The following is a 15,137-nucleotide window of genomic DNA, read 5'->3' on the forward strand; positions in this document are numbered from 1 at the left end:
GTCTGTCTCACCACGCCACCGCATGTCTCTCTCTCCCCCCCGTCTCTCCCCCCCTGTCTCTCTCTCCCCCCCCAGTCTCTCTCTCCGCCACCCCAGTCACTCTCTCTCCGCCCCCACAGTCTCTCTCTCTCCACCCCCCCAGTCTCTCCCCGCCGCCCCCCCCAGTCTCTCTCCGCCGCCCCTCCCAGTCTCTCTCCGGCCACCCTCCCCCAGTCTCTCTCTCTTCCCCCAGTCTCTCTCTCTCTTACATAGAAAATAGGTACAGGAGTAGGCCATTCGGCCCTTCTAGCCTGCACCACCATTCAATGAGTTCATGGCTGAACATGCAATTTCAGTACCCGATTCCTGCTTTCTCGCCATACCCCTTGATCCCCCTAGTAGTAAGGACTTCATCTAATTCCTTTTTGAATATATTTAGTGAATTGGCCTCAACAACTTTCTATGATAGAGAATTCCACAGGTTCACCACTCTCTGGGTGAAAAAGTTTCTCCTCATCTCGGTCCTAAATGGCTTGCCCCTTATCCTTAGAATGTGACCCCTGGTTCTGGACTTCCCCAACATTGGGAACATTCTTCCTGCATCGAACCTGTCTAACCCCATCAGAATTTTAAACATTGCTATGAGGTCCCCTCTTCCCCCAGTCTCTTTCTCTCTCCTTTCCCCCAGTCTCTCTCTCTCTCTCTCTCCCCAGTCTCTCTCTCTCTCTCTTGCCCCAGTCTCTCTCTCTATCTTCCCCCAGTCTCTCTCTCTCTCTCTCTCTCTCTCTTCCCCAGTCTCTCTCTCTCCACCCCCCGTCTCTCTCTCTCCCCCCCAGTCTCTCTCCGCCCCCCCTCAGTCTCTCTCTCCCCCCCTCAGTCTCTCTCTTCCCCCCTGCCGTGTCTCTCTCTCCCCGCCCAGTCTCTCTCTCCCCCCCGCCACCCAGTCTCTCTCACCCCCCCCAGTCTCTCTCTCCCCCCCGCAGTCTCTCTCCCTTATCCCCAGTCTCTCGCTCTCCCCCCTCAGTTTCTCTCCCCCCAGTCTCTCTCTCTATCTCTCCTCCCAGTTTCCCCTCTTTCTCTGCCCCCCAATCTACCTCTCTCTCTCTCTCTCTCTCTCTCCCCCCCAGTCTCTCTCTCTCTCTCTCCCCCAGTCTCTCTCTCTCTCTCTCCCGCCACTTTCACTCTCTCTCCCCCCAGTCGCTCGCTGTCTCTCTCACCCCAGTCTCTCTCTCTCTTTCCCCCCAGTATCTCTTTCTCTCTCTCACTCTCTGCCCCCAGTCTCTCTCTCTCTCTCCCAGTCTCTCCCTCTCTCTGCCACCCACTGTCTCTCTCTCTCCCTCTGCCCCTCACCCCAGCCTCTCCAGTCCCTCTCTCTCTCTCTCCCCCCAGTCTCTCTCTCTCTCTCTCTCCCGCCACTTTCTCTCTCTCTCTCCCCAGTTGCTCTCTTTCTCACTCTCTCTCTCTTCCCCCAGTCTCTCCCTCTCTCTCTTTCTCTCTCTCCCAGTCTCTCCACCTCTCTGCCACCCACAGTCTCTCTCTCCCTCTGCCACCCCCCCCAAGTCTCTCTCTCTCTCTCTCACTCTCTCTCTTCCCCCCCCCCCTCCCCATCCAAGGTCTCTCCCTCTTTCTCTCCCTTTCTCTCCCAGTATCTCGTGCTCTCTCTCTTTCCAGCCAATCTCTCTCTCTCTCCAGCCAGTCTCTCTCTCTCTCCAGTCACTCTCTCTCTCTCTCTCTCTCTCTCCAGCCAGTCTCTCTCTATCTCTCTCTCCAGCAAGTCTCTCTCTCTCTCCAGCCAGTCTCTCTCGCTCTCTCTCTCTCCAGCAAGTCTCTCTCTCTCTCTCTCTCCAGCAAGTCTCTCTCTCTCTCCAGCCAGTCACTCTCTCTCTCTCTCTCTCCAGCCAGTCTCTCTCTCTCTCTTCCCCCCATCTCTCTCTTTCCCCCCCCAGTCTCTCTCCCCCCCCAGTCTCTCTCTCCCCCCGTCAGTCTCTCTCTCCCGCCCCCAGTCTCTCTCCCTTACCTCCCAGTCTCTCGCTCTACCCCCTCAGTTTCTCTCCCCCCAGTCTCTCTCTCTCTCTCTCCCCCCAGTCTCTCTCTCTCTCTCCACCCAGTCTCTCTCTCTCCCGCCAGTCTCTCTCTCTCTCCCCCCAGTCGCTCACTGTCTCTCTTTCCCCATTCTCTCTCTCTCTCTCTCCCCCGCCAGTATCTCTCTCTCTCTCTCACTCTCTGCCCCCAGTCTCTCTCTCTCTCTCCCAGTCTCTCCCTCTCTCTGCCACCCACTGTCTCTCTCTCCCTTTGCCCCTCACCCCAGTCTCTCCAGTCTCTCTCTCTCTCTCTCCCCCCAGTCTCTCTCTCTCTCTCTCTCCCGCCACTTTCTCTCTCTCTCTCCCCAGTTGCTCTCTTTCTCACTCTCTCTCTTCCCCCAGTCTCTCCCTCTCTCTCTTTCTCTCTGTCTCCCAGTCTCTCCAACTCTCTGCCACCCACACTCTCTCTCTCCCTCTGCCCCCACCCCCCCATTCTCTCTCTCTCTCTCTCTCTCTCTCTCTCTTGCCCCCCCCTCCCCATCCATGGTCTCTCTCTCTCTCTCGCTCTCTCTCTTTCTCTCCCAGTATCTCGTGCTCTCTCTCTTTCCAGCCAATCTCTCTCTCTCTCCAGCCAGTCTCTCTCTCTCTCCAGCCAATCTCGCTCTCTCTCTCTCCAGCCAGTCTCTCTCTATCTCTCTCTCCAGCAAGTCTCTCTCTCTCTCCAGCCAGTCTCTCTCGCTCTCTCTCTCTCCAGCAAGTCTCTCTCTCTCTCTCTCTCTCTCCAGCAAGTCTCTCTCTCTCTCCAGCCAGTCACTCTCTCTCTCTCCAGCCAGTCTCTCTCTCTCTTCCCCCAGTCTCTCTCTCTCTCTCTTCCCCCAGTCTCTCTCTTCCCCCAGTCTCTCTCTCTCTCTCTCTCTTCCCCCAGTCTCTCTCTCTCTCTCTTCACCCAGTCTCTCTCTCTCTCTCTCTCCCTTCCCCCAGTCTCTCTCTCTCTCTCTTCTCCCAGTCTCTCTCTTCCCCCAGTCTCTCTCTCTCTCTCTCTCTTCCCCCAGTCTCTCTCTCTCTATCTCTCTCATCCCCCAGTCTCTCTCTCTCTCTCTCTCTTCCCCCAGTCTCTCTCTGCCACCCACAGTCTCTCTCTCCCTCTCCCTCCCCCCAGTCTCTTTCTCCTCGCCCCAGTCTGTCTCACCACGCCCCCGCATGTCTCTCTCTCCCCCCCGTCTCTCCCCCCCTGTCTCTCTCTCCCCCCTCCAGTCTCTCTCTCCGCCCCCCCCCAGTGTCTCTCTCTCCGCCCCCCCAGTCTCTCTCTCCGCCACCCCAGTCACTCTCTCTCCACCCCCACAGTTTCTCTCTCTCCACCCCCCCAGTCTCTCTCCGCCGCCCCCCCCAGTCTTTCTCCGCCGCCCCTCCCAGTCTCTCTCCGCCCACCCCCCCCAGTCTCTCTCTCTTCCCCCAGTCTCTCTCTCTCTTACATAGAAAATAGGTACAGGAGTAGGCCATTCGGCCCTTCTAGCCTGCACCACCATTCAATGAGTTCATGGCTGAACATGCAACTTCAGTACCCGATTCCTGCTTTCTCGCCATACCCCTTGATCCCCCTAGTAGTAAGGACTTCATCTCACTCCTTTTTGAATATATTTAGTGAATTGGCCTCAACAACTTTCTATGGTAGAGAATTCCACAGGTTCACCACTCTCTGGGTGAAAAAGTTTCTCCTCATCTCGGTCCAAAATGGCTTGCCCCTTATCCTTAGAATGTGACCCCTGGTTCTGGACTTCCCCAACATTGGGAACATTCTTCCTGCATCAAACCTGTCCGAACCCATCAGAATTTTAAACATTGCTATGAGGTCCCATCTTCCCCCAGTCTCTCTCTCTCCACCCCACCAGTCTCTCTCCGTTGCCCCTCCCAGTCTCTCTCCGCCCCCCCCAGTCTCTCTCTCTTCCCCCAGTCTCTCGCTCTTCCCCCAGTCTCTCTCTCTTCCCCCAGTCTCTCTCTCTCTCTTACATAGAAACATAGAAAATAGGTGCAGGAGTAGGCCATTCGGCCCTTCTAGCCTGCACCGCCATTCAATGAGTTGAACATGCAACTTCAGTACCCAATTCCTGCTTTCTCGCCATACCCCTTGATCCCCCTAGGAGTAAGGACTTCATCTCACTCCTTTTTGAATATATTTAGTGAATTGGCCTCAACAACTTTCTGTGGTAGAGAATTCCACAGGTTCACCACTCTCTGGGTGAAAAAGTTTCTCCTCATCTCGGTCCCAAATGGCTTACCCCTTATCCTTAGAATGTGACCCCTGGTTCTGGACTTCCCCAACATTGGGAACATTCTTCCTGCATCTAACCTGTCTGAACCCATCAGAATTTTAAACGTTTCTATGAGGTCCCCTCTTCCCCCAGTCTCTCTCTCTCTCTTTTCCCCCAGTCTCTCTCTCTCTCTCTCTCTCCCCAGTCTATCTCTCTCTCTCTTGCCCCAGTCTCTCTCTCTCTCTTCCCCCAGTCTCTCTCTCTCTCTCTCTCTCTCTCTCTTCCCCAGTCTCTCTCTCTCCACCCCCCGTCTTTCTCTCTCCCCCACAGTCTCTCTTCCCCCCCCCCCAGTCTCTCTCTCCCCCCTCAGTCTCTCTCTCCCCCTCTCAGTCTCTCTCTTCCCCCCCGCCGTGTCTCTCTCTCCCCGTCCAGTCTCTCTCTCCCCCCCGCCACCCAGTCTCTCTCACCCCCCCCAGTCTCTCTCTCCCCCCCGCAGTCTCTCTCCCTTACCCCCCAGTCTCTCGCTCTCCCCCCTCAGTTTCTCTCCCCCCAGTCTCTCTCTCTATCTCTCCTCCCAGTTTCCCCTCTTTCTCTGCCCCCCAATCTACCTCTCTCTCTCCCTCTCTCTCTCTCCCCCCCAGTCTCTCTCTCTCTCTCTCCCCCAGTCTCTCTCTCTCTCTCTCCCGCCACTTTCTCTCTCTCTCCCCCCAGTCGCTCGCTGTCTCTCTCACCCCAGTCTCTCTCTCTCTCTCCCCCCAGTATCTCTCTCTCTCTCTCACTCTCTGCCCCCAGTCTCTCTCTCTCTCTCCCAGTCTCTCCCTCTCTCTGCCACCCACTGTCTCTCTCTCTCCCTCTGCCCCTCACCCCAGCCTCTCCAGTCTCTCTCTCTCTCTCTCCCCCCAGTCTCTCTCTCTCTCTCTCTCCCTCCACTTTCTCTCTCTCTCTCCCCAGTTGCTCTCTTTCTCACTCTCTCTCTCTTCCCCCAATCTCTCCCTCTCTCTCTTTCTCTCTCTCCCAGTCTCTCCACCTCTCTGCCACCCACAGTCTCTCTCTCCCTCTGCCACCCCCCCCAAGTCTCTCTCTCTCTCTCTCACTCTCTCTCTTCCACCCCCCCTCCCCATCCATGGTCTCTCCCTCTTTCTCTCTCTTTCTCTCCCAGTATCTCGTGCTCTCTCTCTTTCCAGCCAATCTCTCTCTCTCTCCAGCCAGTCTCTCTCTCTCTCCAGCCAGTCTCTCTCTCTCTCCAGTCACTCTCTCTCTCTCTCTCTCTCTCTCCAGCCAGTCTCTCTCTATCTCTCTCTCCAGCAAGTCTGTCTCTCTCTCCAGCCAGTCTCTCTCGCTCTCTCTCTCTCCAGCAAGTCTCTCTCTCTCTCTCTCTCCAGCAAGTCTCTCTCTCTCTCTAGCCAGTCACTCTCTCTCTCTCTCTCTCCAGCCAGTCTCTCTCTCTCTCTTCCCCCCGTCTCTCTCTCTCCCCCCCCAGTCTCTCTCCCCCCCCCAGTCTCTCTCTCCCCCCCTCAGTCTCTCTCTCCCGCCCCCAGTCTCTCTCTTCCCCCCCCGTGTCTCTCTCTCCCCCCCAGTCTCTCTCTTCCCCCCGCCACCCAGTCTCTCTCACCCCCCCCAGTCTCTCTCTCCCCCCCGCAGTCTCTCTCCCTTACACCCCAGTCTCTCGCTCTCCCCCCTCAGTTTCTCTCCCCCCAGTCTCTCTCTCTATCTCTCCTCCCAGTTTCATCTCTTTCTCTGCCCCCCAATCTACCTCTCTCTCTCTCTCTCTCCCCCCCAGTCTCTCTTTCTCTCTCTCTCCCCCCAGTCTCTCTCTCTCTCTCTCCCATCACTTTCTTTCTCTCTGCCCACAGTCGCTCGCTGTCTCTCTCTCCCCAGTCTCTCTCTCTCTCTCCCCGCAGTATCTCTCTCTCTCTCTCACTCTCTGCCCCCAGTCTCTCTCTCTCTCTCCCAGTCTCTCCCTCTCTCTGCCACCCACTGTCTCTCTCTCTCCCTCTGCCCCTCACCCCAGCCTCTCCAGTCTCTCCAGTCTCTCTCTCTCTCTCTCTCCCCAGTCTCTCTACTCTCTCTCCCTAGTCTCTCTCTTTTTCTCTCTCTCTCTCCCGCCACTTTCTCTCTCTCTCCCCCCAGTCGCTCGCTGTCTCTCTCTCCCCAGTCTCTCTCTCTCTCTCCCCCCAGTATCTTTCTCTCTCTCTCACTCTCTGCCCCCAGTCTCTCTCTCTCTCTCTCCCAGTCTCTCCCTCTCTCTGCCACCCACTGTCTCTCTCTCTCCCTCTGCCCCTCACCCCAGTCTCTCCAGTCTCTCTCTCTCTCTCTCCCCCCAGTTTCTCTCTCTCTCTCTCTCCCGTCACTTTCTCTCTCTCTCTCCCCAGTTGCTCTCTTTCTCACTCTCTCTCTCTCTTCCCCCAGTCTCTCCCTCTCTCTCTTTCTCTCTCTCCCAGTCTCTCCACCTCTCTGCCACCCACAGTCTCTCTCTCCCTCTGCCCACCCCCCCAGTCTCTCTCTCTCTCTCTCACTCTCTCTCTTCCCCCCCCCCTCCCCATCCATGGTCTCTCTCTCTCTCTCTCTCTCTCTCGCTCTCTCTCTTTCTCGCCCAGTATCTCGTGCTCTCTCTCTTTCCAGCCAATCTCTCTCTCTCTCCAGCCAGTCTCTCTCTCTCCAGCCAGTCTCTCTCTCTCTCTCCAGTCACTCTCTCTCTCTCTCTCTCTCTCTCTCCAGCCAGTCTCTCTCTATCTCTCTCTCCAGCAAGTCTCTCTCTCTCTGCAGCCAGTCTCTCTCGCTCTCTCTCTCTCCAGCAAGTCTCTCTCTCTCTCTCTCTCCCCAGCAAGTCTCTCTCTCTCTCCAGCCAGTCACTCTCTCTCTCTCTCTCTCCAGCCAGTCTCTCTCTCTCTCTTCCCCCAGTCTCTCTCTCTCTCTCTCTCTTCCCCCAGTCACTCTCTCTCTCTCTCTCTCTTCCCCCAGTCTCTCTCTCTCTCTCTCTCTTCCCCCAGTCTCTCTCTCTCTCTCTCTTCCCCAGTCTCTCTCTCTCTCTCTCTCTTCCCCCAGTCTCTCTCTCTCTCTCTCCCCAGTCTCTCTCTCTCTCTCCCCCCAGTATCTCTCTCTCTCACTCTGTGCCCCCAGTCTCTCTCTCTCTCTCCCAGTCTCTCCCTCTCTCTGCCACCCACTGTCTCTCTCTCTCCCTCTGCCCCTCACCCCAGTCTCTCCAGTCTCTCTCTCTCTCTCTCTCCCCAGTCTCTCTCTCTCTCTCTCCCCAGTCTCTCTCTCTCTTTCTCTCTCTCTCCCACCACTTTCTCTCTCTCTCTCCCCAGTTGCTCTCTTTCCCACTCTCTCGCTCTTCCCCCAGTCTCTCCCTCTCTCTATTTCTCTCTCTCCCAGTCTCTCCACCTCTCTGCCACCCACAGTCTCTCTCTCCCTCTCCCTCCCCCTAGTCTCTTTCTCCTCCCCCCAGTCTGTCTCACCACCCCCCCGCCAGTCTCTCTCTCTCCCCCCGTCTCTCTCTCCCCCCCAGTCTCTCTCTCCCCCCCCCCAGTCTCTCTCCCCCCCCCCCACCAGTCTCTCTCTCTCCCCCCCCACCAGATTCTCTCTCTCTCCGCCCCAGTCTCTCTCTTCCCCCCCAGTCTCTCTCTCCCCCCCAGTCTCTCTCTCGCCCCCAGTCTCTCTCTCGCCCCCAGTCTTTCTCTCTCCCCCCAGTCTCTCTCCCCCCCCCAGTCTCTCTCTCGCCCCCAGTCTCTCTCTCCCCCCGTCTCTCTCTCCCCCCCAGTCTTTCTCTCCCCCCCAGTCTCTCTCTCGCCCCCAGTCTCTCTCTCCCCCCCAGTCTCTCTCTCCCTCCCAAGTCTCTCTCTCTCCCCCCAGTCTCTCTCCCCCCCCAGTCTCTCCCCCCTCAGTCTCTCTCTCCAGCCCCCAGTCTCTCTCTTCCCCCCCCGTGTCTCTCTCTCCCCCCAGTCTCTCTCTCCACCCGCCACCCAGTCTCTCTTACACCCCCAGTCTCTCTCCCCCCCCACGGTCTCTCTCCCTTCCCCCCCAGTCTCTCGCTCTACCCCCTCAGTTTCTCTCCCCCAGTCTCTTTCTCTATCTCTCCCCCCAGTCTCCCCTCTTTCTCTGCCCCCCAATCTACCTCTCTCTCTCTCTCTCTCTCTCCCCCCCAGTCCCTCTCTCTCTCTCTCTCTCCCGCCAGTCTCTCTCTCTCTCCCCCCAGTTGCTCACTGTCTCTCTCTCCCCAGTCTCTCTCTCTCTCTCCCCCCAGTATCTCTCTCTCTCTCACTCTCTGCCCCCAGTCTCTCTCTCTCTCTCTCCCAGTCTCTCCCTCTCTCTGCCACCCACTGTCTCTCTCTCTCCCTCTGCCCCTCACCCCAGTCTCTCCAGTCTCTCTCTCTCTCTCTCCCCCCAGTCACTCTCTCTCTCTCTCTCCCGCCACTTTCCCTCTCTCTCTCCCCAGTTGCCCTCTTTCTCACTCTCTCTCTCTTCCCCCAGTCTCTTCCTCTCTCTCTTTCTCTCTCTCCCAGTCTCTCCACCTCTCTGCCACCCACAGTCTCTCTCTCCCTCTGCGCCCCCCCCCCAGTCTCTCTCTCTCTCTCTCTCTCTCTCTCTCTCTCTTCCCCCCCCTCCCCATCCATGGTCTCTCTCTCTCTCTCTCTCTCGCTCTCTCTCTTTCTCTCCCAGTATCTCGTGCCCTCTCTCTTTCCAGCCAATCTCTCTCTCTCTCCAGCCAGTCTCTCTCTCTCTCCAGCCAGTCTCTCTCTCTCTCCAGCCACTCTCTCTCTCTCTCTCCAGCCAGTCTCTCTCTATCTCTCTCTCCAGCAAGTCTCTCTCTCTCTCCAGCCAGTCTCTCTCGCTCTCTCTCTCTCCAGCTAGTCTCTCTCTCTCTCTCTCCAGCAAGTCTCTCTCTCTCTCCAGCCAGTCACTCTCTCTCTCTCTCTCCAGCCAGTCTCTCTCTCTCTCTTCCCCCAGTCTCTCTCTCTCTCTCTCTCTTCTCCAGTCTCTCTCTTCCCCCAGTCTCTCTCTCTCTCTTCCCCCAGTCTCTCTCTCTCTCTCTCTCTTCCCCCAGTCTCTCTCTCTCTCTCTCTCTCTCTTCCCCCAGTCTCTCCCTTTCCCCAGTCTCTCTCTCTCTCTCTCTCTCTCTGCCCCCCACCCCCCCCCCGCAGTCTCTCTCTCTCTCCCCCTCTGTAAAGTCCTGTCCCTGCAGTACAGACTCACACGAGGCACATGCTGAAGTCAAGGTCACTCAGGACCTGCACCTTTATTACACAGCTCTTGAATGCCACACTTGCCTGAGACTTGTCTTTATATACCTGTGTGGAACAGGTATCCAGTGTCTCCTACAAGTGTACCCCTGGTGGTAAGGTAAGCTTGTGATTACAGGTCATATCTAGTTACAGTCATGTATATCATGGTAAGATACAGTTATATACAGTAGTGTGAGATACATGACACCACCCTCCCACAAGGTCTTATTGTCTTTATAGGTTCAGTCTCTCAGGTGGTCTATGCTCTCGCGTGGAGCGTCTGAGTTGTGGTTCAGTTGTTTGCCTTGGTGCCTGTTTTTCTTTCGGTGTGATTGCTGGTATCTCGACTGGGCTGTCTGTTGGGATTGCCCTTTCCTCAGGTTGTTCCCTCTGTCTGTCCACCAGGTGTGGTGTGAGTTCCACATTGTAGTCTGCCTCTGGTTCAGCAGTGTTATTGGTGATTCTACTTTTGACTTGGTCTACATGCCTCCGGCACGTTTGGCCATTGTCCAATTGTACCACCAGTAGCCTGTTTCCTTCCTTTCCTGTTACTGTCCCTGCAAGCCATTTGGGACCCCTGCCGTAGTTTAGCATATACACTTTGTCCCCTATCTCATTCCACCTCCCCCTCGAATTTCGGTCATGGTACTCAGTTTGCTTATGGCGCTTTGCCTCAACGATTTCATGCATGTCTGGGAGGATTAATGAGAGGTCCATTTCATCAATAGTTGCGCGGGGGGAACCCCAGTCAATGAATGTGGACGAGATCTGTATGCCAGCAGCAGTCGTGGGACCTTGGATTTTGAGCATGCCTTATTGAATGATTTACACTGCTCTCTCTGCCTGACTGTTGGAGGCTGGCTTGAATGGTGCCGTTTTAACGTGGTTTATGCCGTTGTCACTTGTGAAATCTTGGAATTCTGCACTGGTGAAGCATGGTCCATTATCACTGACCAATATGTCAGGAATTCCGTGCGTTACAAACATGGTTCTAAGGCTCTCCACAGTGGTGGAGGTGGTGCTCGAGTTTAAAATGGTGCATTCGATCCACTTTGAAAATGCATCTACAACTACAAGGAACATTTTGCCCATGAATGGTCCCGCATAGTCTACGTGCACCCGCGACCACGGTTTGGTGGGTCAGGGCCAGGGGCTCAGGGGGGCCTCCCTGGGGGCATTACTGAATTGGGCACAAATGGTGCACCGTCGGACACAGAGCTCCAAGTCCGTGTCAATGCCAGGCCACCAGACGTGGGATCTGGCTATGGCATTCATGAGAACGATCCCTGGTTGCTCGCGGTGGAGCTCCCGGACAAATGCCTCTCTGCCTCGCAGAGGCATAACTACTCGGCTGCCCCACATCAGGTAGTCTGCTTGTAGGGACAGCTCATGCATGCGCCTATGGAAAGGTTTGATCTCCTTGGGGCAGGCATCGCGAGCCTCTGCCCAGTCACCAGTTAAGGCACATCTTTTTACTAAGGATAACGTGGGGTCGCTGGCTGTCCAGGCTCAAAGGCATTGATTGCCATGACTATCTCACAGTCCTGTTCGTCAGACCCTTCCGTGGTCACCAGGGGTAGCGTGTCGGCACAGTTGTCTGTGCCTGGTCTGTGCCTTATGGTGTCGTCGTAAGATGCCAGCATGAGCGCCCACTGTTGAATGCGCACCGAGGCGTTGGCGTTTATTGCCTTGCTCTTGGATGGTAGGGACGTGAGGGGCTTGTGGTCAGTCTCTAACATGAACTTGGCCCCGAAACGGTATTGGTGCATCTTTTTGACACCGTACACGCATGCGAGTGCCTCCTTCTCCACCATTCCGTACCCGCGCTCCGCCCACGAAAGTGACCTGGAGGCATAAGCTATGGGTTGTAATTTACCCGCACCATTGACATGTTGTAAAACACACCCGACCCTGTACGCTGACGCATCACATGTGAGAACTAGCTTTTTACCTGGATCACAGAAGGTTACGTGCCTTATTGAAGGCGCATTCCTGGGCGTCCCCCCAAAACCAATCGCACCCCTTTCTGAGTAGCACGTGGAGAGGCTCCAGCAGCGTGCTTAAGTTCTGCATAAATTTCCCAAATTAATTGAGTAGCCCGCGAAAGGCGCGCAGTTCCGAGACATTCCGGTGTCTGGGTGTCAGGCGGATTGCTTCGGTTTTGGACTCTGTTGGGTGGATTCCATCAGCGGCAATCCTTCTGCCCAAAAATTCGACCTCGGGCGCGAAAAACAGGCACTTGGATTTCTTAACTCTCAGGCTTACCCGATCCAACCGCTTTAGTACTTCCTCCAAATTGCAGAGATGGGAGTCGGTGTCGCTGCCCGTGATAAGTATGTTGACTTGAAATCCAACCGTCCCCGGGATGGACTTGAGCAGACTCTCCATGTTGCGCTGGAATATAGCAGCTGTCGACCTGATGCCGAATGGGCATCGGTTGTACATGAAAAGGCCTCGATGTGTGTTGATGGTGGTGAGTAGCTTAGACTCTTCGGTCAGTTCTTGCTTCATATACGCAGCTGTGAGATCTAGTTTTGAGAAAAGTTTTCCTCCAGCCAATGTGGCAAATAGGTCTTCCGCTCTGGGCAACGGGTATTGGTCCTGTAGGGAGACTCTGTTTATGGTAGATTTGTAATCCCCACAGATTCGTACAGATCCATCAGGCTTCATGACTGGGACGATGGGACTTGCCCAGTCGTTAAATTCCATGGGTGAATAATGCCTTCCCGCAGAAGCCTGTTAAGTTCATGTTCAATCTTTTCTCTCATCACATAGGGCACAGCTCTAGCCTTGTGATGGACCGGTTTAGCATCCTATAGATATAGATTTTGACTTTAGCCCCTGTGAAGATGCCCACACCTGGCTGAAAGAGATGTTCAAATCGACTTAGAAATGTTGAGCAGGAGGTCCGTTCCTCTGACGACATGGCATGAACATCATCCCATTTCCAATTTAGTTTTGCCAGCCAGCTTCTCCCCAACAGTGCTGGGAGATCTCCGGGGACAATCCACAGGGGAAGTCGGTTCACTGTCCCTTTGTGTGTGACTGAGAGCATGGCGCTGCCAAGGACTGGGACAATTTCTTTGGTATTGGTCCTTAGTTTGGTGTTGACCCTTGTGAGTTTTGGTCTGTCGCTTTTGTGCGGCCACAGCTGTTCAAATTGTTGAGCGCTCATGAGAGATTGACTCGCTCCCGTATCCAGCTCCATGTTGACGGGTATCCCGTTGAGTAGGACCCTCATCATTATTGGAGGCGTCTTGTTGTAAGAGCAGTGGTCATTGATTGTGTTGACCTGCTGTTTCTCGGTGTCCTGGGTACTGTCCCCACCGTCTTCTGGTCCACTTTCCGACCCCTCCGATTCGTATACCAGCCAAGCTGCCGTTTTTCTGCACATGCGGGCCAGATGTCCTGTATAGTTGCAGTTTCTGCAAAATGCTGAAATCGACACCCCCTTGATGAGTGCCTTCCCCCACATCTCCAGCACAGACCGCTTCCATTGTTTCCAAAGGATGAGCTGCGTCTGGCTGATCTCTCTTGAGCTTTTCTCAGTTTGTCGTTGATTGCTCGCATTGTGGGTTGATGAGGTGTGAACGGCCTTGAGGGCCTGCTCTCCTGCCTTTGTCTGTGTGTGGGGGTAGCAGCTTGTTTCACGCTGTGGACCCCTTGTTCCGATGTTTCATTAGTTGTCGTATCCACATTGTAGATCAACCTTGTTTCTTCTTCTCCTGCCAAGAATGTCTGTGCAACCAGTGCTGCTGCCTCTAGGATCAAGTTCTTGGTTTCTATGAGCTTTCGGAATATGTCTGCGTGGCCTATTCCTTCAGTAAAAAACTCTCTCAGTACTTCGCTCCTTAGTTCATCGGAGAACTCACATAAGCTAGCCAACCTCCGAAGTTCCGCCACGAAGTCGGGTATGCTCTGGCCCACACAGCGTCTGTAGTTGTAAAACCTGTGTCTGGCCATGTGTAGGCTGCTCGCTGGCTTCAGGTGGTCTCAGGTGCCAGCAGGTCCTTCATTAAGGCGTATGTTATCGACCACAGCTGGTCAAGAGATGGGCTCATCTCTTGTCTGCCTTATCGTCGCCTAACCAGTCTTTGGTTACAAAGCTTTGCTGGAGCCTTTCTATAAAGTCCTCCCAATTATCTCCAGCATTGTATTTTTCATCTGAGCTGTTGGTCGCCATTCTGTGGATTCTGTAATCCCGTAACTCGTCGCCACTGTAAAGTCCTGTCCCTGCAGTACAGACTTACACGAGGCACATGCTGAAGTCAAGGTCACTCAGGACCTGCACCTTTATTACACAGCTCTCGAATGCCTCACTTGCCTGAGACCTGTCTTTATATACCTGTGTGGAACAGGTATCCAGTGTCTCCTGCAAGTGCACCCCTGGTGGTAAGGTGAGCTTGTGGTTACAGGTCATATCTAGTTACATTCATGTATAACATGGTAAGATACAGTTATATACAGTAGTGTGAGATACATGACACCCCCCAGTCTCTCTCTCTCTCTCTCTCGCTCTCTCTCTCTCTCTCTCTCACACCTTCCAATCTCTCCCTCCCCAGTTGTCTCTCTCTATCTCTCTCTCCCCCCCTGAGTCTCTCTCTCCCCCCCCAGTCTCTCTCTCCCCGTCCCCCAGTCTCTCTCTCCCTCCCAACCCCAGTCTCTCTCTCTCCCCCCGACCCCAGTCACTCTCTCCCCCCCCAACCCCAGTCTCTCTCTTGCCCCCCACCCCAATCTCTCTCTCCCCGTCCCCCCAGTCTCTCTCTCCGCCCCCCACCCCAGTCTCTCTCTCCACGCCCCCTAGTCTCTCTTTTCTCCGCCCCCCTCCCACAGTCTCTCTCGCTGTCTCTCCCAATGTCTCTCTCTCTCCCACGATCAGTATATTTGAATTTCCAAAAGGCATTCGATAAGGTGCCACATAAAAGGTTGCTATGCAAGATAAGGGCTCATGGGTTTGGAGGTAACAGAGTGTCGGGATAGATGGGTCATTTTCCGGTCGGCAGGCTGTAACTAATGGGGTGCCGCAGGGATCAATGCTGGGGCCTCAACTATTTACAATGACTATATTAATGACTTCGATGAAGGGACCGAGTGCAATGTATCCAAGTTTGCTGATGATACAAAGCTTGGTGGGAAAGTAAGCTGTGAGTAGGACACAGAGAGCCTGCAAAGGGATATAGACAGGTTAAGTGAGTGAGCAATAAGTTTGCAGATGGAGTATAATGTGAGGTTATTCTATTTGGTAGGAAGAAAAAAAAAACAGCGGGGGAAATATTTGCATTCGGCAGCAAAGGTGTCGGTGTTGGGAAGTGGTCAGAGATGGCCTTATCTGTGATTGTCACGATGGGAGTAGCGAGGCCACGAGAGATGGCACGGTCAAGGGGGTGGCCATGAATATGGGTTGGGGAGTTCACATAGAGGGAGAGATTAAGGGAGGATAAGAGGAGAGCGCGCATGATGAATTGAGATGGAAGTTGAAATCACCGAGGATGAGAAGTCGCTCGGTGCAGAGGCTGAGGGAGGAAAACAGTGAAGATATCTTGGTGGAACAAGGTGAGATGTTCAAAGGAGGAGAAAGTGCCGGAGGAGTAGGGGCACAGACCAAGGAGTGATTTGCTGATGAGAGCCACACCGCCACCATGGCGGTCTGGGCGGGGCAAGTGGTG

Source organism: Pristiophorus japonicus, chromosome 15, assembly GCF_044704955.1.
Source record: "Pristiophorus japonicus isolate sPriJap1 chromosome 15, sPriJap1.hap1, whole genome shotgun sequence".
NCBI lineage: Eukaryota > Metazoa > Chordata > Chondrichthyes > Pristiophoridae > Pristiophorus > Pristiophorus japonicus.